The sequence below is a fragment of the Ovis canadensis genome, chromosome 7, assembly GCF_042477335.2.
Source record: "Ovis canadensis isolate MfBH-ARS-UI-01 breed Bighorn chromosome 7, ARS-UI_OviCan_v2, whole genome shotgun sequence".
NCBI lineage: Eukaryota > Metazoa > Chordata > Mammalia > Artiodactyla > Bovidae > Ovis > Ovis canadensis.
The window spans coordinates 69,579,633-69,607,249 of NC_091251.1; the positions used below are offsets into that span (position 1 = coordinate 69,579,633).

The 27,617-nt window shown below is 41.4% G+C and overlaps 1 pseudogene; it reads left to right on the forward strand.

The window, feature by feature from the left end:
- Positions 1–26,299, forward strand: LOC138444175 (aromatase-like; annotated as a pseudogene).
- Positions 26,300–27,617: the final 1,318 nt, after the last annotated feature.

A 27,617-nucleotide genomic window follows, 5' to 3' on the forward strand; every position in this document is an offset into this window, starting at 1 on the left:
ATGGTTTTGGAAGTGCTGAACCCAGTGCAGTATGATGTCACCGGCATGGTGGCCAAGGGGGTGACTGTTGCCAGCACTGCAATCCTGCTGCTCACTGGCTTTCTTGTTTGTTTGGAACTCTAAAAACACAGCCTCAATACCAGGTATTATAGCCATTTAGTTCTATATCTACAGAGAATGTTTTTTTTGGGTTTTGGTCCATGAGGGTAAAACAATTTTGAAAATGACAAAGAGTAAACCTGAGGATACGGCTGAAGCCACAATATATTAGCAAATGAACTCAGGTGAGTATTTCTACAACAATCATCACATGTGTGTACATGTTATGTGCATGTTAAGTGAAAGCATTAAAAATATCTTAGATTATCCCTTCTAGTTTGCATTTTGTTTTGGTAAAATATACTTGGTAGAAGTATCCTTTAAAATAAGTTTAAGATGGAATAAAACAAGGTAAAATTCCAGGATTGCTCTTCTGATTCAAATTCACTCCACCTTTGCTTTGAAGGTGAAAATGCCTCTGGAATGCCTTTTGTCCTGTCTCCCTCCCACTTTGCCTCATCCTTGCCTTCCGCTCTCTCCCTTCTTGAACTTATTCCCTCTTGTCATCCCACCCTTTAGTTTCTTTTATTCTTGGGTGTGGTGGTGATGGTGGGGCCACCATAAGGGCTAGATAGGCCTTGGAGAGTGGAAGAAAAATGGCGACCACCGTGGACTGTGGATCCTTTGAAACATCACACCCTGAAAGAATCTTCAACAAGCTCTGTGGATCAATCGGCAGATGAATGGATAAGAAAGCTGTGGTACATATACACAATGGAATATTACTCAGCCATGAAAAAGAATGCATTTGAATCAGTTCCAATGAGGTAGATGAAACTGGAGCCTATTATACAGAGTGAAGTAAGTCAGAAAGAAAAACACCAATACAGTATACTAACACATATATATGGAATTTAGAAAGATGGTAACGATGACCTTACATGCAAGACAGCAAAAGAGACACAGATATAAAGAACAGTCTTTTGGACTCTGTGGGAGGGGAAGGGTGGGATGATTTGAGAGGGTAGTGTTGAAATGTGTACGTTATCATATGTGAAGCAGATCACATGTGCAGGCTCAATGCATGAGAGAGGGTGCTCAGGGCTGGTGCACTGGGATGACCCTGGGGGATGAGACGGGAGGGAGGTGGGAGCGGAGTTCTGGATGGGGAACACATGTGCACTCGTGGCTGATTCATGTCAATGTATGACAAAAACCACTACAATATTGTAAAGTAATTAGCCTCCAATTAAAATAATTAATTTAAAAAAATAAAAAATTTTTAAAAAGCATATAATTATCCAGATAATTCTAATAGAAACCCCACCACTCTACACAATTAGATTAACAGAATTCTCAGAAATATCAGACTGTTTTGTAGTTTTCAGGGAAAATTCCTCATAGCAGGCATGTGTCCCCAGTCCAGTAAAAAATTCTATCAGTCAGTCAACTGCTCATAGTGTTATTAGAACAATAATAAGATTAAGACTTCTTGACCTAAGACTCCCAAACTTGTTTTTGTTATATAGACATTAACGAAGACTTTCCATTTTAAGGGCAAAAAGAAAACCCTGACCATCTTTTCCACATTACTTCAGCTACTTCAAAGTTAAGTAATAAATCTTGTTTATCAGATTTGGGCTTTGACATCCACTTTAAATAATTCACACAAAAACTTATCTAAATTATCATCATTGTACTGTCTCAGACAGTTGAGTGAGTTTTGGCCCCAAGACTAATTCACTGACAGAATGGAATTCAGGAGTAAGATATAGAAATGTTATTACCTTACAATAGGACTCCTAAAATCTTTTCAACAAGCTTTTGATTAACTTTTCACCATCACCCCTGAAATAAAGCTACCAGGTTTGTTCTCTGATATAAGCAACAGCAAATCCCCTGGCTGCTCACCAGATTAACACTCTTTACAATTCTATCACCATCTACATCAGCAAGGGTATGAGGGCCACTGCTCTTCAGAAAAACCATGTCACCAGACTCAGACTCTGGTCGAGACACTGATCAGACCCTCTGCCTCGTTACTCAATGCTTTGTTTTATTTTGTCTAATGAGGTTTAACTTAAGATTCTCTTCTTAAACCAAAACCTTTCTGGAAAAAAACCCAAAAAACAGAAATGGATGCCTTTTGTTTGGACACTGTCTTTGCAGACCATATTTCTCACATTAAAAAGATGACACCAAAACCACAAATTCATTCAAACCTACCCATTCCATTCACTGGTGCTTTCAAATCCAAAGTTTCCAGACAAAACTCGGCAGCCACACAAATCTGTCAGCTGGTCACTTGTCCTTATTTTCATTCCTATTCTCGGAGGGACTGATTGACTTGTATCTGACACCACTGATACCATTTAACACAGCAAGAGTCAAGTAGACATCTATTGCAGTCCATTCAGACTGAAATTATTAAGATCAAAAGGAGGTGGCATGGTATAGAATCTGGACTACTTTTCATTCATAGAGCTATGAAGAGCCTCATGTTAACTTGTGTTGTTGTTTTAATTATTTTGTGTGTGTGACTCACCTACATACATCAGAAGATGTAAAAGGACATTTGGATTTATAGGAACAAGAACAGCAGTATCTTAAGCAATTGCTCTTTTGAGTGGTGCTGAAATACTGATTGTGATCTGATGACTTTCCTAGGTCTCAGCTACTTTCTGGGAATTGGGCCCCTCATTTCCTACGGCAGGTTTCTCTGGATGGGGATTGGCAGTGCCTGAAATTACTACAACAAGATGTATGGAGAATTCATGAGAGTCTGGGTATGTGGAGAGGAAACCCTCATTATTAGCAAGTGAGACCAACCTAGATAGCATATTCAAAAGCAGAGACATTACTTTGCTGACTAAGGTCCATCTAGTCAAGGCTATGCTTTTTCCAGTAGTCATGTATGGATGTGAGAGTTGGACTGTGAAGAAGGCTGAGCACCGAAGAATTGATGCTTTTGAACTGTGGTGTTGGAGAAGACTCTTGAGAGTCCCCTGGACTGCAAGAAGATCCAACCAGTCCATTCTGAAGGAGATCAACCCTGGGACTTTTCTGGAAGGACTGATGCTAAAGCTGAAACTCCAGTACTTTGGCCACCTCATGCGAAGAGTTGACTCATTGGAAAAGACTCTGATGCTGGGAGGGATTGGGGGCAGGAGAAGAAGGGGACGACCAAGGATGAGATGGCTGGATGGCATCACGGACTCAATGGACGTGAATCTGAGTGAACTCTGGGAATTGGTGATGGACAGGGAGGCCTGGCGTGCTGCGATCCATGGGGTCACAAAGAGTCGGACATGGCTGAGCAACTGAACTGAACTGAAGACTGTTAATAATTGGGGATATATTTAAAAATCAAGTCTGGGGTTTTTTCGTATTAAAAAACAAACTCATTTTGATATTTTGATGTCTATTGCTAAAGATATCTTTTTATTACTTAAGTCAAGGAGGACACCTGCAGCTTAAGAACTAAAGCAGTGCTTCTTACCCTGGCTTCTATTCATAACCCCACAGCCCTGGCTATAAACCCAACTTTTACAGTCTCCAGTGGGGAGGGAACCCAGTCATCAGTAGATTTTAGAGGTCCCCAAGTGATTGCAGCATGCTGCAGAGCTGGAGGGAGGAGAGGAGGTAAGAAGCTTCCAGGACAGAGGGCTTTTCCCTTCAGTATGGGGAGATACTGAAGTAGGTTGGAGTGGATTTGTCTAATTTTTCCCCCAAAGTCTAGGTCAGGTGGTGGAGGTGCAAGACTAGACCTGGAGGGAAGAATGAAGCACCTGAGAAATGACCAGATGACCAGGACAGACATAGCTCGTAGACAGTAGATACTCAGATCCCCAGATAAATGCCCAGGAACCTCACAGGCAATTCCTGAAATAGGATCCTTATCACAGCATGTGGCATCTGACCAGTCTGCACCTTACAGGAAAGTGACCTTACCATCCCCCAAACTGTCAGGTGCTTACTTCACACTGAGGACACAGACAACAGCCACCTGCCTGCACCCAGCTCCATCCCTGCTCTCCCAGTTCTTGCCCTGTCCTGTCCTCACAGGCTTTTCTCTGGTTGGAGTCTCTGTGTTCTCTATAATTGCCTCTGAGCCGCTCGATTTTGTTGTTAAGGGCTGAGCTCCCCACAGGAATAGGATGTGTTTGTCCCCATCTCCTTCCCTCGCTGCTCTTCAGATCCTCCCAGAACTTCCTGTACCTCTTGAAGAGACCCCACTGGACCCCAGAGAGCTTTTTCTTTGAATAATATGCCAGGCCTTTTCTCTTCTGAAAGTTTGATATCTGTCATCATTACAACTGTGCCGAGATTATGGCCCAACTTTTCAATTCAGCTTAGTTCTGAAGTGGTGAGGGCTGCAGAACTTTGGGTGGGGAGAAGTCGGGCACCAGGGCTGCTGGGCTTCTGCCTGAGCAGCATGGGGCGGCAGGGGGAGGGCATCTGATCATCTGTAGGTAAAGTGTGCACAATTCCCCAGGCAGGGGTGCTGTAAATAACGAGGGGCCACAGACACTTCATGCCGTAAGTATATATTGGTGTTTGCAAGAATATCATAAAGAAGAATGTGGGTAGCACCAATAAGGGAATAGCACTTAATACACTAACTGGGGTCAAATTGGCCCATCTGCTACCAGTCTAAATACTATCTATCGTTATAGTGTTTATATATCTGTTTTAATAGTGCATAAATTTATCCCCATGTTGTGGGATTTTTATAGTAAAACTCAGATAGTTCCAGGCAAACCAGGATGGTAGCCCACACTATTACCAGGTAGATATGCGCTGTATAGAAGACGAGGTGGGTGGAACATCTTTTGGATGGGGAAAAATCAGGATTCCATTTCAGACATGTTGACTTGACTTGCCTAGTACCACTGAATGGGATATTAAGAAGGAGGATCTGATCATTCAGACCTTCCACTGTACTCACAAACTAACAAAGGAGCTGAGGAGGAGAGCAAAACAGAAAAGGGAAAACCAGGAGGGTGTGGTGGTCTGAAAGAAAGGTGAGGAATGAGTGTCAGGGAGGATGGAACTGTCAGTTCAGTTCAGTTCAGTCGCTCAGTCGTGTCCGACTCTGTGTGACCCCATGAATCGCAGCACGCCAGGCCTCCCTGTAAATCACCATCTCCCGGAGATCACCCAGACTCACGTCCATTGAGTCAGTGATGCCATCCAGCCATCTCATCCTCTGTTGTCCCCTTCTCCTCCTGCCCCCAATCCCTCCCAGCATCAGAGTCTTTTCCAATGAGTCAACTCTTCACATGAGGCGGCCAAAGTACTGGAGCTTCAGCTTTAGCATCATTCCTTCCAAAGAAATCCCAGGGTTGATCTCCTTCAGAATGGACTGGTTGGATCTGCTTGCAGTCCAGGGGACTCTCAAGAGTCTTCTCCAACACCACAGTTCAAAAGCATCAATTCTTCGGTGCTCAGCCTTCTTCACAGTCCAACTCTCACATCCATACATGACCACAGGAAAAACCATAGCCTTGACTAGACGGACCTTAGTCGGCAAAGTAATGTCTCTGCTTTTGAATATACTGTCTAGGTTGGTCATAACTTTTCTTCCAAGGAGTAAGCGTCTTTTAGTTTCATGGCTGCAGTCACCATCTGCAGTGATCTTGGAGCCCAAAAAAAGAAAGTCTGACACTGTTTCCACTGTTTCCCCATCTATTTGCCATGAAGTGATGGGACCAGATGCCATGATCTTCGTTTTCTGAATGTTGAGCTTTAAGCCAACTTTTTCGCTCTCCTCTTTCACTTTCATCAAGAGGCTTTTTAGCTCCTCGTCACTTTCTGCCATAAGGGTGGTGTCATCTGCATATCTGAGGTTATTGATATTTCTCCTGGCAATCTTGATTCCAGCTGTGTTTCTTCCAGTCCAGCGTTTCTCATGGTGTACTCTGCATAGAAGTTATAAGCAGGGTGACAATATACAGCCTTGATGTACTCCTTTTCCTATTTGGAACCAGTCTGTTGTTCCATGTCCAGTTCGAACTGTTGCTTCCTGACCCGCATACAGATTTCTCAAGAGGCAGGTTAGGTCATCTGGGATTCCCATCTCTTTAAGAATTTTCCACAGTTTATTGTGATCCACACAATCAAAGGCTTTGGCATAGTCAATAAAGCGGAAATAGATGTTTTTCTGGAACTCTCTTGCTTTTTCCATGACCCAACGGATGTTGGCAATTTGATCTCTGGTTCCTCTGCCTTTTCTAAAACCAGCTTGAATATCAGGAAGTTCACAGTTCACGTACTGCTGAAGCCTGGTTTGGAGAATTTTGAGCATTACTTTACTAGCATGTGAGATGAGTGCAATTGTGCGGTAGTTTGAGCATTCTTTGGCGTTGCCTTTCTTTGGGATTAGAATGAAAACTGACCTTTTCCAGTCCTGTGGCCACTGCTGAGTTTTCCAAATTTGCTGGCATATTGAGCACAGCACTTTCACAGCATCATCTTTCAGGATTTGAAACAGCTCAACTGGAATTCCATCACCTACACTAGCTTTGTTCATAGTGATGCTTTCTAAGGCCCACTTGACTTCACATTCCAAGATGTCTGGCTCTAGATTAGTGATCACATCATCATGATTATCTGGGTCGTGAAGATCTTTTTTGTATAGTCCTTCCATGTATTCTTGCCACCTCTTCTTAATATCTTCTGCTTCTGTTAGGTCCATACCATTTCTGTCCTTTATCGAGTCCATCTTTGCATGAAATGTTCCCTTGGTATCTCTAATTTTCTTGAAGAGATCTCTAGTCTTTCCCATTCTGTTGTTTTCCTCTATTTCTTTGTATTGGTCTCTGAAGAAGGCCTTCTTATCTCTGGCTATTCTTTGGAACTCTGCATTCAGATGCTTATAGCTTTCCTTTTCTCCTTGGCTTTTCGCTTCTCTTCTTTTCACAGCTATTTGTAGGCCTCCCCAGACAGCCATTCTGCATTTTTTGCATTTCTTTTCCATGGGGATGGTCTTGATCCCTGTCCCCTGTACCATGTCACAAACCTCATTCCATAGTTCATCAGGCACTCTACCTATCAGATCTAGGCCCTTAAATCTATTTCTCACTTCCACTGTATAATCATAAGGGATTTGATTTAGGTCATACCTGAATGGTCTAGCGGTTTTCCCTGCTTTCTTCAATTTGAGTCTGAATTTGGTAATAAGGAGTTCATGATCTGAGCCACAGTCAGTGCCTGGCCTTGTTTTTGTTGACTGTATAGAGCTTCTCCATCTTTTGCTGCAGAGAATATAATCAGTCTGATTTTGGTGTTGACCATCTGGTGATGTCCATGTGTAGAGTCTTCTCTTGTGTTGATGGAAGAGGGTGTTTGCTATGACCAGTGCATTTTCTTGGCAAAACTCTATTAGTCTTTGCCCTGCTTCATTCCACATTCCAAGGCCAAATGTGCCTGTTACTCCAGGTGTTTCTTGACTTCCTACTTTTGCATTCCAGTCCCCTATAATGAAAAGGACATCTTTTTTGGGTGTTAGTTCTAAAAGGTCTTGTAGGTCTTCATAAATGGAACTGTCAAGTATCCAGATAGTGCCACAAGACTAGACAGAGATGTGAGCATTGCATTTAGCACCAGGGAGGTTAAGGGTGACCCTGACAAGGGGAGTTCAGTGGCGTTCTGGGGGCAAAATGTGGCCACTGTGGAGAATGGGGAGAGAAGAATTGGAGGTGGCAGGTACAAACTCTTCAAGGAGTTTGCCCTAAAGGAGGCAGAGAAATAGAATAAGGTTGAAAGGGGTATTTGGTCCAAGTCTTTTTGTTTGCTAAGATACAAGACTATGACATGTGTGCTTTCGTGGGAACAATGAGTCATAGAGGAAAACCATCGACGCAGCAGAAAGGAGGAGTGTGCCAGCTGAAATGACAAAGGAGTGACATGTGGAATTGGCCTTGAATAGGGACATGGAAGTTCATCCCCAGTAAAAAGGGATGAACTAACAGAGATTAGTTCATTCCTAACCCAGGGATTGAACCCACACCTCCTGTAGCTCATCCATTGGCAGGCAGGAGACTTTACCACTTTACACTGGCAAATCCTTTACCACTGATCACCTAGGAAGCCCATATCCACGTGCATCAATAGCCTTTTCTCCAGCCCCATTCAGCTGTCATGTGCAACCACAGACTTAACTAAGGGTTGGCTTTAATCAGGGTTGAGTTTTTACAAGGCAACTAGACAAATTAAGCAGAGGGTCAAGGGGGTTGAGGATGCATGAAAGGGAGAGACTTTATTTGGACAAGAGATACTTTTCTAACTTTCTAGTAAGAAAAGTTCAAATGAACAGGAAAGTTTTAAGAACGATTGCCCTACTTTTTGCCCACTGACCTTAACCTTCTGAAGAGACCATGTCAGTTGTCTTACAAGATGTCCCACATTTCATACTTCTTTCATTGTCTCATTATGATGTCATTGAACATACTCTCTATTCCCGGTATTGTTTATAAACTGAACACCAGGTCTATTAGGCTCAGCTCGATTCAGGCTACTTTGTAAGAATACTTTCCTGTTTAATCCTATGCACTTCATATTGCATCGCATCAGGAGGCTGGGGAAGGTGGTCTCATATTGTGGATACTAACTTTGATCAGCTTGGGATGGGTGCAGTCAGGTCTCTCTGTTAATATTCACTTTCTCTTGCAGTGACCTCAGTATCAGAACTGGGTAAGAATATTAGAGGGCAAAGGATAGGGAAAACGTGGTAGGGTTGATGGAGTGTGAGTGACAGGCACAGAACAGGCCGACAGGAAGCAAGTGTTTTTGAATGTTTGGTACCAGTTATTCCATTGATTGTCTCCCCATATTTCTAGTACTCATCTATCTTGAACCTCACCATGGGTCTGTGAGTTCTTTAAACTCAGAAATGAGGGTGGCTTCTCTTTACTACCGACACTAACTTCCTGGTTACTTTTTATTTTGAAGAGACAATAGGTTTGCCATCTTTGGAGGTGGCTTTTGACTTCAGTCGTGTTTCAAGAAGGATAATGACTCCGGGGACCAGGCATCTCACACTGTCCACTATCCATTCTGAGCTTGTGGATTCTTTGATCTCTTCTCAGTCAGTCAGTGTAATATCTCGCTCACCTGCTGTTACAGGCTGGCCCCAACTGGGGGAAGGCGGTCTCTACAGTTCTCCTGAATGTCAGGAGAGCTCTGGGCTGGTGTCCTTAGCTCCTCACCAACATTCCCTTCATCATTTTCCTGATCTACTCCAGTTAGAGAAAGCCAACCTATTTATTTTAAAGCCTAAAGAAGTGTATATCATTTCTGTCTTGCCTACTTTGTTCTTTGCCAAGTCAGAGCCTCTGACTCCGATTTGTCTCTGAGATATTGGCGACCCCTGGTGGACAATTGATTTAATCGTTAGCTCTTTATTAGCTAACATTAAGTTGGGTTGAAGTTTTTGTTTTTGTTTTAAATTTATTTATTTTTAATTGGCTTCCCTTGTAGCTTAGTTGGTTAAAAAAAATCTGCCTGCAATGCAGGAGACCTGGGTTCGATTCCTGGCTCGGGAAAATCCCCTGGGGAAGGAAATGGCAACCCACCCCACTATTCTTGCCTGGAGAATTCCATGGACAGAGGAGCCTGGCAGACTACAGTCCGTGGGGTCACAAGAGTCAGACATGATTTAGAGACTAAACGACAACAAATGTTTAATTGGAGGATAATTGCCTTACATTACTGTGTTGGTTTCTGCCATCCATCAACAAGACTCAGTCATAGGTGTAAATATGTCCCCTCCCTCCTGCAGCTCCCTCCAACTCCACCCCATCCCATCCCTCTAGGTTGTCACAGAGTGCTGGTTTTGGCTCCCTGTGGGCTGAAGTTTTTAACTGGACAGAATTCATCAAAACATTTGGACACACCAATGTGTTTTATGATATACCCAAAAGCTCTAAATGTCAGAGTAGAACAATAGTATTGTTTGTCCTCTAAGAACTTAAAATTTGTTGATCCTAATTTGTGAAGTAAGAGTATACAAACGACTTACTTGCTGCTTTGATTATAGAGTGAGGGAGGGGATGGTAAGAATAGCTAGAATTCTGAAATCTATCAATTAATAAGAAGTTCAGTCCTTTCTATGGCATGATGTCTGTACATAGGGCAAAATTCTATCTGTGTGTCAATCATATTAATTTCCTGGAATACAAATAGAAGTATCTGGATTTATGTCAGTATTAAATACACAATGGAATAAATAAAGCTACTCTACATTTTATACTAAAGAGAACTATCCTGTTATCCTTTATCCTCTCAATTGTAAATTATTTAAATGGTTGATTTTTTTTGCCAATGCTGTACCCTAACTTATAAGCAGTCTTAATAAAAAAATCTCAACAAAGTGAGGCTCTCTGTAGAAGAATTCTGTACCACTGTCCTAAGAAGACAATATTCTCTGCACACATGGAGACCCCAGTTTGTCTTCAGCTAGGAATTTACAACAGTCTATAATGCTCCTCGCTTATTGTGCCCAAATTAGACTGGGATTGGGAGCAGGAAACAAGTCCTGGAGGAGGAGATGAGTGGGGAAGAGTTGCCTCCACCTTCCTAGTTGCTCTGAAGCCCAGTCCAGGGCTGTCTAGAGTTGGGTATGTGAGTGAGGATAAAAGGCACAATAGTGGAAGAAGAACTGGGAAGCTCAAGGAAGCCTGGGCTATTGGCAAAGTCCCACGGATGCCACATCAAGGGCTATCTAATGGCTCAATATATCCTATGTCTTGGGAGAACTCTGTGACCCTGAAGACCTTGGTGATTCATGATGGATGCAGAGCTCCAGGAGAACAACTGTCACTGCCACACGAGGCTTCCAGGCCCACCCAAGTCAGCCAAGCTCAGGGCAGAGGTACCAAGGTATATCCTTCAGTCCCAGAATGATACCCCTGGAAAGGCCAGGCCTGATTAGAGACTCTGAGGAATCAGTGGTACAAGGCAGAACTGCTGCTTCCAGACTAAAGAGATGAGATTTCAATTATTCCAGCATCTCCCAATTCTGAGGCTCCTTTATGCGGGGAGGGGGGGTCTTGGGGGTGGGGGTGGGGAGCAAGGAGAAGGGCACTGTCTGGAGTGGGGCTGCCTCAGGGCTGGAGGCTCCTGGAAACATCGTGGTGTGGAGGATGCACTTTCTTACAGCCTTGCAGCTTTCACCACATTAGTGGGTAATATTTTAGAGACTAGCTATTAGAGAAGGGCAAATAACAAATAACTCTGTGTGTATTGTTTGTTATCTTTAGTAATGCTCAAACAGAGAGCTAGTAGGTAGACATGTTTAAACCAGAGGAGGTTCTTTTACTAACACAGAGAAGGAGGTGCTCATTTAATCTGAATACTAGAAATTGTGCACTGAATTTAGATCAACAGGCATTTTCTACGAGAGACACCAGCTTAGCAAACTCATCACACTGAGTTCTCTTGACCGTTAACAAGTAACCCCAAGGTTTGCTCTCTCTGTAGGTCCTCGAGTGTGTTCCACGTAATGAAGCATAATCATTATACATCTCGATTTGGCAGCAAACTTGGCTTGCAGTTAATCGGCATGCATGAGAAATGCATCATATTTAACAATCATCCAGTTATCTGGAAAGCTGTCAGAACTTACTTTATGAAAGGTATTCAGGTATCTGGCTAAATTCTGCTTTTTTGTCTATGACTATGCCTTATGAGATCATTAACTTCTGCTGCTTCACAGTTTTGAAATAGTAAGAGCTAGCATTCATTACTGGAGAAGGCAATGGCACCCCACTCCAGTACTCTTGCCTAGAAAATCCCATGGACGGAGGAGCCTGGTGGGCTGCAGTCCATGGGGTCGCTAAGAGTTGGACACGACTCAGCGACTTCACTTTCACTTTTCACTTTCATGCATTGGAGAAGGAAATGGCAACCCACTCCAGTGTTCTTGCCTGGAGAATCCCAGGGACAGCGGAGCCTGGTGGGCTGCTGTCTATGGGGTCGCACAGAGTCGGACATGACTGAAGCGACTTAGCAGCAGCAGCAGCATTCATTACGGGTTTCCCAGGTGGTGCTAGTAGTGTAAAGAACCTGCCTGACAATGCAGGAAACACAGGCTCAATCCCTGGGTCAGGAAGATGCCCTGGAAGAGGGCATGACAACCCACTCCAGTATTCTTGCCTGGAGAATCTCCAGAGACAGAGGAGCCTGGAGGGCTATAGGGTCACAGAGTTCGAAATGACTGAAGCGACTGAGCATAGCACAGCATTCATTACACATGTACTCTGTAATAGGCACTGTTTTAAACACTGGATGCCTTAATCCCACAGCGACTCCATGTGGTAAATATCACCTACATTTTGCAAATGAGAAAACTGAGGCATAAAGAAGTTAAGTACCATGCTCAATTTCCACCATTAATAAAAGGTAGCACAGAAGAAAACCTCAGAGCCTACACATTTAACCACTTCAATTTGGTTCTTCCTGTTTTTACATCGACCTTATGGATGTGAAAAAGAATTGGCTCTCTATACACTTAATGTCACTTCAATTAATAATTTAGTGTGTCAGCCATATAGTTGATTTAACAGAGCAACATGTTCGCTGAACCACTGGCTGACATCCCAGATATTTTAACAGAAAGCAATTTGCAAATAACTTAAGAGAATTTTAGAACTGAGAAGGGGTGCATTATCTCTTTCAACCTCTGAATTTCATACTTAAGTAAATACATTTCTAGAGAGCTAGTGACTTTCTCCCAGGCAACACAGCCAGATATGGAAGAGCAGAAACTAGATTCCAAATATTCTTATTTAGTGATTTATCTCTTTACTATACCCTGCTGAAATTGAAGTCTTTGGCTTCAAACTACACATTCCTTATCTTACAGTTTTAAGAGTCAAAAGTCAGATGTGGGTCAGTTCACTTCATTTCAGTCACTGAGTCGTGTCCAACTCTTTGCAACCCCATGGACTGCAGCATGCCAGGCTTCCCTGTCCATCACCAACTCCTGGAGCTTGCTCAAACTTATGTCCATTGAGTCGGTGATGCCATCCAGCCATCTCATCCTCTGATGTCCTCTTTCTGCCTTCAATCTTTCCCAGCATCAGGGTCTTTTCCAGTGAGTGGCCCTTCACATCAGATGGCCAAAATATTGGAGCTTCAGCTTGAGCATCAGTCCTTCCAATGAATATTCAGGGTTGATGCCTTTAGGATGGACTGGTTGGATCTCCTTGCAGTCCAAGGGACTCTCAAGAGTCTTCTCCAACACCACAGTTCAAAAGCATCAATTCTTTGGCACTCAGTTTTCTTTATGGCCCAACTCTCACATCCATACATGACCACTGAAAAAACCATAGCTTTGACTAGACACACCTTTGTAGGCAAAGTAATGTCTCTGCTTTTTAATATGTTCTCTAGGTTTGTCATAGCTTTCCTTCCTAGGAGCAAGTGTCTTTTAATTTCATGGCTGCAGCCACCATCTGCAGTGATTTTGAAACCTAAGAAAATAAAGTCTGTTACTGTTTCCATTGTTTCCCCATCTGTTTACCATGAAGTGATGCAATTGGATGCCATGATTTTAGTTTATTGAATATTAAGTTTTAAGCCAGCTTTTTCTCTGTCCTCTTTTACTTTCATCAAGAGGCTCTTTAGTTCCTCTTCACTTTCTGCCGTAAGGGTGGTGTCATCTGCATATTTGAGGTTTTTTATATTCTCCTGGCAATCTTGCTTTCAGCTTGTGCTTCTTCCAGCCCGGTATTTTGCATGATGTACTCTGCGTAGAAGTTAAATAAGCAGGGTGACAATATACAGCCTTGACATCCTCCTTTCCCAATTTGGAACCAGTTTGTTGTTCCATGTCCGGTTTTGACTGTTGTTTCTTGACCTGTGAACAGATTTCTCAGGAGGCAGATAAGATGGTCTGGTATTCCCATCTCTTTAAGAATTTTCCACAGTTTGTTATGATCCACACAATCAAAGGATTTAGAATAGTCAATGAAGCAGAAGTAGATGTTTTTCTGGAAGTCTCTTGTTTTTTCTATGTTTTTCTATGATGAGGGTCATGTCATCTGCAAACAGTGAGAGTTTTACTTCTTCTTTTCCAATTTGGATTCCTTTTATTTCTTTTTCTGCTCTGATTGCTGTGGCCAAAACTTCCAGAACTATGTTGAAGAACTGCCTAATGACCCAGCAATCCCACTGCTGGGCATACACACCAAGGAAACCAGAATTGAAAGAGACACATGTACCTCAGTGTTCATCACAGCACTGTTTATAATAGCCAGGACATGGAAGCAACCTAGATGTCCATCAGCAGATGAATGGATAAGAAAGCTGTGGTACATATACACAATGGAGTATTACTCAGCCATTAAAAAGAATACATTTGAATCAGTTCTAATGAGGCAGATGAAATTGGAGCCGATTATACACAGTGAAGTAAGCCAGAAAGAAAAATACCAATACAGTATACTAACATATATGTATGGAATTTAGAAAGATGGTAACGATAACCCTGCATGCGAGACAGCAAAAGAGACACAGATGTATAGAACAGTCTTTTGGACTCTGTGGGAGAGGGAGAGGGTGGGATGATTTGGGAGAATGGCATTGAAACATGTATAATATCAAGTAAGAAATGAACTGCCAGTCTAGGTTCGATGCAGGATACAGGATGCTTGGGGCTGGTACACTGGGATGACCCAGAGAGATGGTATGGGGAGGGAGGTGGGAGGGGGGGTTCAGGATGGGGAACACGTGTACACCTGCAGTGGATTCATGCTGATGTATGGCAAAACCAATACAGTATTGTAAAGTAAAGTAAAAAAAATAATAAAATAAAAATAAAAAATAAAAGTGATTAAAAAAAAACATGATACTGGATACTAGACAATTAGCAGAATATAGAAGAAAATTTAAAGATGAAAATTTCCACTCATTTAATAAAAATCTGTGGTCAGTTAAGCTCCAAACATAAAAAGCCAAAATTCCCTGATTGCTTGTGTGCCCTGGAGTTGGAGGTAGCTCACTCTGATGTTGTCCCCTTCAGCTTTGTCCGGCCCTGGCCTGGTGCGCATGGTGACCACCTGTGCTGATTCCATCACCAAGCATCTGGACAGGTTGGAGGAGGTCCGCAATGACTTGGGCTATGTGGATGTGTTGACCCTCATGTGGCACAACATGCTGAACACCTCTAACATGCTCTTCCTGGGGATCCCCTTGGATGGTACTGAAATTTTCATTCTCATGACTTGACATTCAGCCCTTTAAACAGGGCATGAAAAGGATAATGAACTCATGGAAAGATATACTCTTTTGTACACTGCTCTTCTTTAAATCTTTCCATGTATTCCTAAAGTGTTTTCTTGGTATGTCTACCTTCCTCACGTATAAGATCATAAAAAACCATAGTGGGGGCCATTTTCTATTTCTTTTGTATCTCTCCTCATTGCTCTAGGAAATAGGATGATTCTACCCAAACATATCTATTACGTTTCAGATTAGAAACTTAAGTTTCCAATCATTTCATTTGGTCATAAATACATCTAATCACTAAACCTATGTATTTAACCATTACACACCTTTTGGCCATTCTTTTGGCCAAAATATATATATACACACACACACACATATACATGTGTATATACACATACATACACAAAGAAACATTCTATCTCTCCATACACACACACATGCACGTGCACACACACACACAACACATAAATGGACAAACACACCTCTCCCTCAAAGTCACTAAGTATGAAAACTTTGACTCTGCCTATATGATGATAAGGGTACTGCTGCTGCTGCTGGAAATGATGATAACTATCATTAAATTAGTATCTACTATGTGAAAGCCAGAGAAGGCAATGGCACCCCACTCCAGTACTCTTGCCTGGAGAATCCCATGGACGGAGGAGCCTGGTGGGCTGCTGTCTATGGGGTCGCACAGAGTCGGACACGACTGAAGCGACTTAGCAGCAGCAGCAGCAGCATGTGAAAGCAGTATAAAAAGTTGTTTCACATAAAGTTTGTGATTTAACAATAACAACAACACTGGAAAGATATTTCACTTAAGAAGATGCTTTCCTCACTACACTACAGAAAAAAAATCATTAAACACATATATGCAACTCTAACCAACAAAAGAACAAATATCAATCATGTGGATTCATTCCATCCTGCTGTTGTCAGCTTAATGTAATTTCTCCTGATTTGATTTCTAGCAGTGTTCACTGATTCATATGTTCTTTCAACTAATATTTATTGATTGCCTATTATATGGCAGGCTTAGGTTCTGGGGTTAGAGTAGTGAAGTAGATAAAGTCCTTGCCTTCAAAGAGTTTACCTCCCAGTGGACATATGGACAGTAAACAAGTTAACTATCTAGTAATATTTTAGGCAAAAATACGTGCCTTGAAAAAAAAGTAGGGTAAAGGGCTATAAAGTGAATGGGGTGGTTGGAGAGAGGCCGAGACTACTGTGGAGAGGGAAGGTGGTCAGAAAGGCCTCTGACCCTCTGATTTGGAATGGACATCTGAACAAAGTCCCAGATGAAGTGTAGCCCTGTACCCCCTGCAGATCTGAGGGAAGAACATCACAGGCATAAGAACAAGGCATGATTTTCATTCTCACCCACACCAGCTGAGCTATCACACCTACTCCCTGATCAACTACATTTGGACAAGCAAACAAGTGAAAAGCCCTCCCTTTTTATTCTCCAGTCTCCTCACCTCCTCTCCCCTGCTCTTTAATTATTCCTTACAAGAGTCACAGGACCCCTGTCTGACTGACATCAGGATGGGAGCCCCATATGCTCTGAGGACTTTAGTCACAGCCTCTTGCCTGGATCCCCTTTCAGATAGGGACTCTCAAGGTACTTTTCTTGCCACACACATCTCTCCTAAGGATTGACAGCTACCTATTTTAGAAGTCCCTTCTTCTTGGTTCCCCACTAGCCTTGATTCATAGAAGGGGTAAAGTAAAATGCACTGTACAGCTGTTAACTTATGGATGCAGACTGTGTGGCTAAGAACCTGCATAATCCATACAGCGTTATATGTATTTCCCCCTGCTCACAAGGTCCTTGTTAAACTCTCAATGGGCCTGAGGGACCCAGTGAACCAATAGGAAAGGACACGGCCCTGAGGTCAGATAGGACTGGGCTGCAGCCTCGGGGCTGCCAGCCACACTGGCTGTATGGTGTTGGGCAACCTTCATTTCTATGAACCACAGATTCTGCATCTGCTTATGTCTCTTCCCTTCCCATGCGTATAATCTGAAAAAATAAGTAGTTACCTTTTCCCTGGTATTCAATTTAATTCAAAAATATCCATTAATGAGCTGACTGCACAACACACAGGACAAGACATTGAAGTTTCCAAGATGAATTCTACACACTGGACTGAAATATAAACAACAGAATGGGAAGGCTTTTTGCCATGCCAGGTGCCAGAATTGAGGCCATAACAGTTTTAATTACTTCTTATTTTCCATGGTCTGGAAAACAGAAGGTGTTAAAGGCTCAGTCTAGGAGAAGGATATGAAATTCTAAGCTGTGTCCCTAACACAAACTTGAAAACTATAAATATCTCTGATAAACAAGTAGGATAAATTAGTGTTGATTTGTTTGATGACATTCATGTGGCTGAAACACCCACTGAAAGAGAACCTTGTCCTGCATAGAGTCCAAGTTGCTAGGAGAGTCTACAGGGATCTTCTCTCATCAGCATATCCTTCTTGGACTCATATTTTTGCTCACATGCTCTGACCTTTTTCTGGTTTTCCAGAAAGCACCCTCATGGTTAAAATCCAGGGTTATTTTGATGCATGGCAAGCTCTCCTTCTCAAACCAGACATCTTTAAGCTTTCTCGGCTATGCAGGAAGCATGAGAAGTCTGTGTAAGTACCACATTTTAGAATAATTATTGATAAGACTGATTGGTGTTGGGTCTTAGCTATTGCTGGCCTCTGTAAGTTTTCTTGTCCCCAAAACCACAGAGACCTGTTGACTAAGATGCTGGTGAAGCACTTCTTACAGCACTTCAGGCCCGTGTGACCAGACCACAGAGGAAAAGGTAGCCTTTGGCCCAGGGGTGCTTTTCACCTCGGAGGCTGAGAGCCCCATCTCTGGACCTAGAACACTGAAGTGTGTTTTGAGTTGAAGAGAAGGGTTGGCTGAAGCTACCATTATTATTTGTCAGAATTATCTATGCGTGTCTGAAGAAATGAAAACCAAATCATTTTATTGTTGTGCTGCTTCTGAATGAATTTTCCTTAATTCAACTTGTAGGAAATGACAGTACTCACAAAATTTTTTCATGATGAATTTTTATAAGATGTCTTATTTGTTTATGTATCTTATATTTGGGGGGATCCTAAAATTGTCATTATTGGGTTTGCTTTGGTCTCAGATTACCCTAGCAGAAGACTGCACAGATGCCTAATGGCCTATTGGATAGTTATTGGGTTTTAAGAGTATGAGTAGCCCGCCACTAAATAAGCCACTTCTAACAACCAGAGGAAAGCCCAGGGGATCTAGAAGTAGACAGACCTGATTTGTATCCTATCTCTACCACTTGGTAACCAAATGGTCTTGGGAAGTTCTTTAAAACAAATTATAGCCTACTTTCCATGGTGGTATATAGGTTAATTAGATCCTCTATGTAGGGCAATCAACTCAGAGCATGACACATAGTAGGCAGTAGACATGTTATCTCTCTCCATCCCTCTGTTCATATCTTCCCCAGATGTCCAGAGTATCTTAAATTCTCCAGTGCCTTAAGTTCCTAAACTTGAAGAGCTAACTTCATCATGTTTGCACATTTTGAAATTCAATAATATTAGTGTCCAGAAAGTCGGTTTCATGTTGCTCTTACATGTTCTCAAGTGGTCGATGAGTAGCAGGTGGATGATTTGGACACATGGTCCTTTAAACACTTCTCTTTACTTCAACCAGAGCTTACTGTGACTTGAATCAAGAAGGTCAGTGATTCATCTCTTGCCGGGAGCCAGTGTGAGGAATCCCGCCCGTGACAAGGTCATGAGGAAGGAAGCTGACATACGCAAGGCGTGCTCAGATTTCAGGGACCCCTCTGGAAATTCCTAAGCATGTACCCCAACAAAAATCTGCTGGTTTTTGTACTCTGCTTTTCCACTCTTCTGACATTTTCTGGAAAAAGTCAATTCAGGGCTTTAGTCTTCTGCATTTGAAAAAGTGTTTCAATCCAAAAAACCCTTTGATGGCTTTCTAGCCTGCCTGCAGGACTCCTACAGCTGCGCATGTGATTGTTTGAGGCCTCCTGACAGCAGGAGGCACAGGAAGCTTAAAACATCCTAGGAATGTAGGAGCTTCCGAGGAGTCAAAATCTTTAGAATAGGACTGATTAAAAGTTTCATTTGTTGAGTCAATGCTTGCTGCCAAATTTTCATATCCTTTCTTTTTAGATATAGTTGGTATATAGAAAAACAAGTAGTAGACCTGGTATTAGCAGCATTAGATCTTTGAGTTAAGTACCTTCTTTGTTATAACCCACTGCACCTTTGTCCTATAGAGATGTAACTTTAATGCTTTAAGGAGATGCAGATTAAAGAAAAACACTTCAGGGGAAACAATTAACATTCATTAAGGAAGAGAGCCAAAAAGTGTTAACAAGCCTCTTGGCCAGAAGATAATGTAAATCACCTGAGACCTTTTGTATACAAAATGACATACGGAAAGAATCTGGGTTGCGAACGCTACATAATTTTGTGTTACCCATTGATCTCCATGTTTTATCAAAAGTATAAAAGGCCTTCTGAACAATAAAGGATGGGACCAGTTTCTCGGACCAGTTTCTCGAACTAGTCTCTCGGCCTGGTTTTTTGGGAATCTGGCTCCCCCCCCCCCCCCCCCCCCCCGTGTCTTTCTCTCTCTCTTCTCTCCCTTTTCCTCTCTCTGCTCTTTACTCTAATTTCAGGCTGAATCTCTATCTGGGGAGCGGAGGCTCGCCAGGTCTACTTACTTGCCCTGGCTGTTAAGACCCACGCGAAAGGCAGCTTAAGGCTAGGCACCCTTAGATATTCAAGTGGGCGCTGGTGGCCCAACGTAGATGGTGCAAATTCCTTGTCTGGAATTTTATTGGTCTTCCGCGTAAACCAAGCTATTCAGCCCTCTTCCTCCACTTAATCTTCCTACTACGCTATAGTTTCTTAATCTAATCTTATATCAATCAATAAACAAGTCTTTCCACGCCAACGCCGTCCACCCTTCGAATTCCCTGGATCCACCGGGGCTGGACCCCAGCAATCTCTTCAGTGTGGTCAGACTGTGTGGTGGTTTGAAAAATCATATTGAACCACAGCTACATTAATTTAGCTTCACTATGGTCAGCAGGCCCATAGAAACTTACTGCATGAGAATGTATAACAGTTTTCTTTGTCTTCTTTGAAATTAGCTCAGCAACATTCCCTCTCTATATAAATTTGCCAACAGTTCGCGAACTAGGTAATATCTTCTCTGATCTAAAGCGCTAAAGGCCTAGAGAAATCTTTTAATCTCCATCCCCTCATGCCTTTTCAATAATACCAATACATTTATTGTTGGGGCATAATTGACACATAACATTATGTTACTTTCAGGTATACAGAGTGATTCAATACATGAATATACTGAGAAATATTCATCACAATCTAGTTAACATCTTTCACCAAACATAGTTATAAAATTTTTTCCTTGAATGAGCACTTTTAAGATTTACTCTCTTAGCAACTTTTAAATATGCAAACAGCATGTTAATTGTAATCACCATGCTGTATATTACATCCCCATGACCTATCAATCATATAACTGAAAGGAAGTTTGTGCCTTTGACCCCCTTCACCCATTTCACACCCAAACTACAGGCAGCATCCATGGCAATCACCAATCTCTTCTTTTAACAAATAGCTTGGGATTTTTGCTTTTTTTTAAGATCCAATATATAAGTGAGATCATATAGTACTTGTCTTAATCATGCCAACACTTTAAAAATATATATATTTATGGAAAGGATTCTGGGACATCTACTTCCATCCCTAGATATCCAATTTCATATTTTTCCCTCTTTGAATCCCCAGTATTACAAATGTATCATTTTGTACTTTTTATTTTGTTAAGTGTAAGGTTTTTTCAGTCTCAGAATACATTGAAGGTGTTTGTGGCCTAGACTAGGAACCTAGCCACAATTATCTTGTACAAAATACATTCAGAGTTCCAATAGACGCATTCTTATAAGTTTGTAAGTCAGAGAGTTTGTATTTTCCGAAAACAATCACTAAACTCAATTTTCCTAGTTTTTAATGACATACAAGTTCTAATACATACATTTAATTAGGAGCAACTTCTAACCTGAATAGGAGGAATCCCAATGGATATTCACAGGCCCCTGATTCTGGCACAGGGAGGAAGCGGATACTTAGAAATGGATTCAACTCTATCAAAACTTTTCTCTATGAATTCAAAGTCTAAGGGCATTTCAGTACATCCCAGACATTTGGGGACCACTGCTTAGGTAAGTAATGTTATGAACATTCTAGACCACCACTGAGTGAATATAGGAAACACTCAACAAATATTTGCTGAACAAATGGCTGGGTAGATGAATAAATGAATGTGAATATATCCCTGCTATATATTTGGAATGATGTGTGAATGTGTGCCTGTAAGCATACTCACAGACATATACAATAGTAAACATCCTTATTTGGAATGACACATTAAATTACTCTCCTGAAGAATACCTCTCAATGTTTAAACATCTTCCCTGAGAAACCAAAAAAAAAAAAAAAGGAGAAAACTTTAAAAATAGGAAGAATATTAAAGAATATTCCCTTACTTCTGCTAAAGTAGCGTAAACATAGAGGCTACTTAGGTCAATTGAGTGTTTAAATGTGTAGGCAAATGTGTCAACAAGAATTTGAAAGAAAGATTTATTGTACATTTAACCTAATACAGAATAGTATTCCCTGAAACTGGGGAACAATACAATTATACATGAATGCATATACTTAAAGACAAGACTAGCAGAATAGAGATCTCAAGATGGCCTTAATGTTTATCTAGTCTGATCTCTTCATTTTAAAAGAGACATACACCTCAGAAACTAAAAGTAGGTTATGTGGAAGGACAACAACCTGGGCCAGAACCTTGACTCTTCTCCAAGGTGTTTCACCATCCACCACACTCTCAAAATGCAGAAGCCTATTGATGTAACTAGTCATTCATTCAGCAACTATTTAGTCAGAATAGTTGAGGCAGAAACTTCAAGGTGTGAGATAAATATCAAGAGGAATAATTCCTGTGTAGAAGAGGAACCTCACATTTAATCATCTTGGGGGTTATGCAGATAAAAGTGGCCTAAGTGGATATGAGATAAAGAAAATGGAAGTGCCTATGGCAGACTGGGGTATGCATGCTCCTACCAATGGCATTCACTAGCTTTGGGATCTGATGTTTAATTTAAGCACAGTGCTGGCCCAATCAAATATCAGAAAACATAACTGGATTTAGCATTTTGGTACCAGTTTTCAACCCTTAACCACACATTACAATCTTGATTTTACTAGCAGTGCTGAGATATATTGGCTAACTCTGGTTCCTTAACTTGATATAACATATATAATTTAAGGATATTTGCAAAGAATTAAGTATAAACTCAGTTATTCATAAACACTAATGACTTCAATTAAGCAAATTTTAAATGGCAATTGAATTTGTTTATCTAGATGTCTTATCTGTGTACAAGTAGGTAATATTTCCTGTGATTTTTCCAGCAAAGATTTGAAAGATGAAATAGAAACTCTGATAGAAAAAAAAAAAAAAAAGACAGTATTTTCATAGCAGAGAAACTGGAAGACTCTATGGATTTTGCCACTGAGTTGATTCTGGCTGAGGTACAGACCTACACCAGCCATAATCCCTCACAATATATGTGTGTTACTATTTCTGTATAGGTGCCTAAAAATTCCCTATTAATTGTTGCATGTTTTTGCTCTTGAGTATCTGTTCCAGTATCTATCATGTCCAATCCAACAGTCTACTACTGGACAATCAGGTAAGACTTTAAGTCTGAAACATCTGTGTTTGCACAACACAAAATATGAAAACCAAGGAGTCCAAAGACACTAAACACACAGACCTCTTTGGTTAAATTGTTCAGCTTTAGACTGAAGGTTGTTAATGCAGAAGTCTATCATCAATCCAAACGACGCATAATCCCTATGACTTCATTTTATTGAGGTGATTGATCTTTGAGTGCCACTTTGCTTCCTGTTCTGACCTTTCTTTCACTTTCCCAATATGTCTCCCCCTTTCCATTGTTCAGAAACGTGGTGAACTGACATGACAGAATGTAAACCAGTGCATACTGGAAATGATAATCACAGCACCAGACACTATGCCTGTCTCTGTGTTCTTCGTGCTGTTTCTCATTGCAACACATCTCCAGGTTGAAGAGGCAGTAATGAAGGGAATCCAGACTGTTGTTGGTAAGAATTCATCAAACAGATAATAGAGATTAGAAACCAATTCCTTCTGAATATCAGTTTCTGTCTCCTAATAATCTTATATCAAAACCTTTCTAGAACCCACCCAGAGAATAATGAAGCAAGTCATTGTATCATATTTTCATTATGCCAGACAGGTATCAAATGTTTTTCTGATATAAGAAAAACACATGCTGGTTGGAAAGAAATCAAATAATGGAGAGATTTATAAAGTAGAATGTAATGTCCCTTGATCCCTCCTACTCTTATCTACACTCTTGTTCCCATTCCCCAGGGGGAGTCACTATTGAGGGGCTGGGTTGGTAGAGTTCTCTGATCAAGTGAGACTTCTCCTGAATAGAGTAGCTGTACAAAAGCAGAGCTGCCTCGGGACCCTGGGTTGATTTTCATTCTGCAGAAGTGATATCCCATTTGAGAATGCTTTAAAGTTTTGCCAATTCTGAAGATAAATTGAGCCCCTCTGACCAGTATGGAGCCAAACAATCTGAGACTGTGGAGGTGTCCACCAATTCCCAGCTCACCTGGGACTGATCTGAGAACCCCTTTTTGTGTGGTGGAGAAACAGGGTTTTTGCCACTCTGTTGCATCAGGTTGTCCTTAATAAGATGGGGAGGAGGGACAATCAGAGATATTTTCTCACAGATGACTGCACAGGATACCAGAAAAGAACATTTCCTTGAACATGATTAAACTCACCATCTCTCTTTGACTAAAGAATTAACATCTTCCAGAATTGAGAGTAGGGGACCAAACTCAAGAACCACAGAGGTAGCTGATAAATGTTTGAAGCAGACTGGGTAGGTCTACATGATGCTTCAGAGAGGAGTTTCTCTATAGGGCTCCTCAGACACAGTCTCAGCCAATGGCTGCCATGTGGGATGTGGGTCCAATGTTACCTGGCCTTATTTTTCCACAAGTCCAGATGTCTCAATGACATCCCTCAGATGTTAAGATAATTGACTTTAAATCTGACTTTTCATAAGACTTGGTGGACCAAACATAGCATATTAATATATTATAATTATATATATATATATTTTTTCAAACTGACCTATAACAACACTGAAATTAGCAGGACCTTCTTTGTCCTTTTTGTCTGCTTCCACAGGTGAAAGAAAAATAAAGAGTGAATATTCAAAAGCTAACTGTGGTAGAAAAATTTATTAATGAGAGCATGCAATACCAGCCTGTCATGGACCTAGTCATGCGCAAAGCCTTAGAGGATGATGTCACTGATGGCTACCCAGTGAAAGGGGGGACTAACATTATTCTGCACAGACTTGAGTTTTTCCCAAAGCCTAATGAATTTACTCTTGAAAACTTTGCCAAGAATGTAAGAGTACTTCCTTAAAACTGAGTGTGCCACGCTTGAAAGTATCAACTGTTAAATCCCCTCTGTTTCTGTATTTGTACATTTCATTCTATTTACTCATCCCCTCCAGCCTCACCAGGAGAGAACACATTTGCCCCGGCTAGAACATGCCCATCAGTTCTGTCCTCAAGCCAAGGAGGCTGGCTCTCCAGCTCTTGGACATGTCTTCATGGAGGGCACACGAGATCAAAGTATGAACAATTCAGGCCCTTAATTTGCCTAAAATGAGGTGAAGTTTGTTTAAGCAACCCACTTTTCCACTTAAACTTATCACCTTGTCATCATGTAGATTCAGCTGAAGCATCATCTATGATGATTAGATGGAAATCAAATCAGAAGAAATGATTTGGTTTTTGCAGTCTGCCTTTGGTTCTTCAAATGGCCCCACAAGTACTAGTCTCTATTCTAAACAGGACTTGGTAATTAGAAGAACTCCCACCTCGTTCTTAATTGAGATGTACTGGAGATTCTGCCTCTGATATGTCAAATTCTAGGCAATGATTCCTTTTGAATCTGAATTATCCATATAGTTCATTGCATACCCCATTCTTCAATTTCCATATGGGAAGAGATACGATCTTAGTTAAACCAGTTCTCTAATTCACTGTACTTGTATATTAGCAACCCATACCATGTTGCCAATTGGTTGAAAATAACTTACTAAGTATCCTTCAAGTGCCAGACAATATGTAAGTCCAAATGGGGACAAGACAGAGAGGTGTGTCCCTTTAAATATTTGTATAACAAAAAATATTTAGATTCTTGGCATTAAAAGGACAGGAATCCACACTTTTGCCTAAATTTGTCCTTGTCATCAGGTTATATGGCCTGGCACAACAGTCTTTGCCTCAGTGACTGGCAGGACAGCAGTAAAGATGTGGCCTTCCCACAGAGCTAGCCGAGTACTTTACATGAAAGCGTAACTGGGGATTGTTGAGGTTGTGTCTGTATCACAAAGGGTGAATCAAACTGGAAGGAGAAAGTCTTATCTGAGTCATAGTCACTCCTGTCTGTGAAGAAGCAGTATGGCTAAATCACTAAAGCCGAGCATTCTGACTGACTGTGGTTTCAGGGTGAATCAAATGGAGATGCATGACTCTCGCCTTTACTACTCTGGCTAATGTCTGATCTCTTTCCCAGGTTCCTTACAGGTACTTTCAGCCATTTGGCTTTGGGCCCCGGGCCTGTGCGGGAAAGTACATCGCCATGGTGATGATGAAGGTCATCCTGGTCACCCTTCTGAGATGCTTCCACGTGCAGACTTTGCAAGGTCGGTGTGTTGAGAAGATGCAGAAGAAAAATGACTTATCCTTGCATCCAGACGAGACCAGCGACCGGCTGGAAATGATTTTCATCCCAAGGAATTCAGACAAGTGCCTCGAGTGCTAAAGAAGTTTGGTCAGTCCCTGCCCCAGAGCACTGCTCAACAGAATTCCACATGGGAACCACCCATCTTTGCCAGGTGGTCCTCCTCACATGAACAACCATGGCCTGTGCCATTTTATAGGCTTACCTCCTGTGGGTTGTCAGCTAGCCAGGAGACACGGTTCATCTGACCAGATCCAAACCAGACAGCAGACTGCAAGAGAAAACAGAGGCCAAGAGTTTGTACAGGAAACGGCAGCCCTAAAGACACAATTCCACAAAACCTGCTTTGGAAAAGACAAGTCACCAGCAAAACTCACCCCAGATCCTTACTGTCCTGCACTGAACTGGGAGCTTTTTAACATCTGGGGCAGAAGCACTCAATTTGATTATAAAGGCCAGGCCAACATCTGCGTACCTTGGATCAAACATATCTCCTAGTGTGAATAAAATGGTTTTCATTTGCTTTTTGGTGGGGTAGGGACTACAACATCCATACCCTTGGAGAAATGCTTACAAATTCAGCATTTGACTTTTCCTACGAACTACATTCAATTAACTCTTGTTTATCCACATGTGATTTATCTGCTGCAAAATTTAAATGAAAGACTGTCCTTTTCTGATTGCTCAGTTTATGCCTCAGCCAGATCACATATGTCCTATAAGAAAAAACAATTCATGTGATGTGCTTCAAATTAAAATTTCTTTTGTCATGTCTGCATTGTTGCTTAGCTCCAGGAATACATCAACCAGTAACTTTAGGTAATGGCACTTATTAACTCTTATCACAGCTTCTGTGATTTTCAAGGAGAGGAAGTCTCTAGTCTATATGTAAAGCTACAACCCAGTGAGTTCTCATTTCTAAAGACTGCTCCTCATGTACCAATATCCTTCTCCCTTAACATTTCTACCCTCTTTCTTTCTGTGACCCCAAAAGCAAAGAGCGACATTTCAGCAGAGAATGTGGCCAGGTTAGAACTCCTGCAATCACATTTTATCCTAACTCAGATTTAACAGTTACCTTCGAGATTTAAAAGTTATGTAGTTTATCTAACTACTACATATAGCCAGGCATAAAATGCATACTTCAGAATTAGCTCTTAAGAGAAAATCAAATAGATGAGTGAATACTCCAAATACCAGTTTCCTTGTATTATATCACCAATCTGAATGTATGTACTGAAGGCCATTAAAAATTGAAAAATTAAATTCATTTACAAAGTTGTAAATGTTGGCCATTGAGTCAACCTGAATATTCTTTCATTATGCTATTTGTCAGAGCTCTTTTCTTTCTTTTGGAGTCCTGGCCCATCGTCCATACTTTGTTTTTTGGCTGTGCATC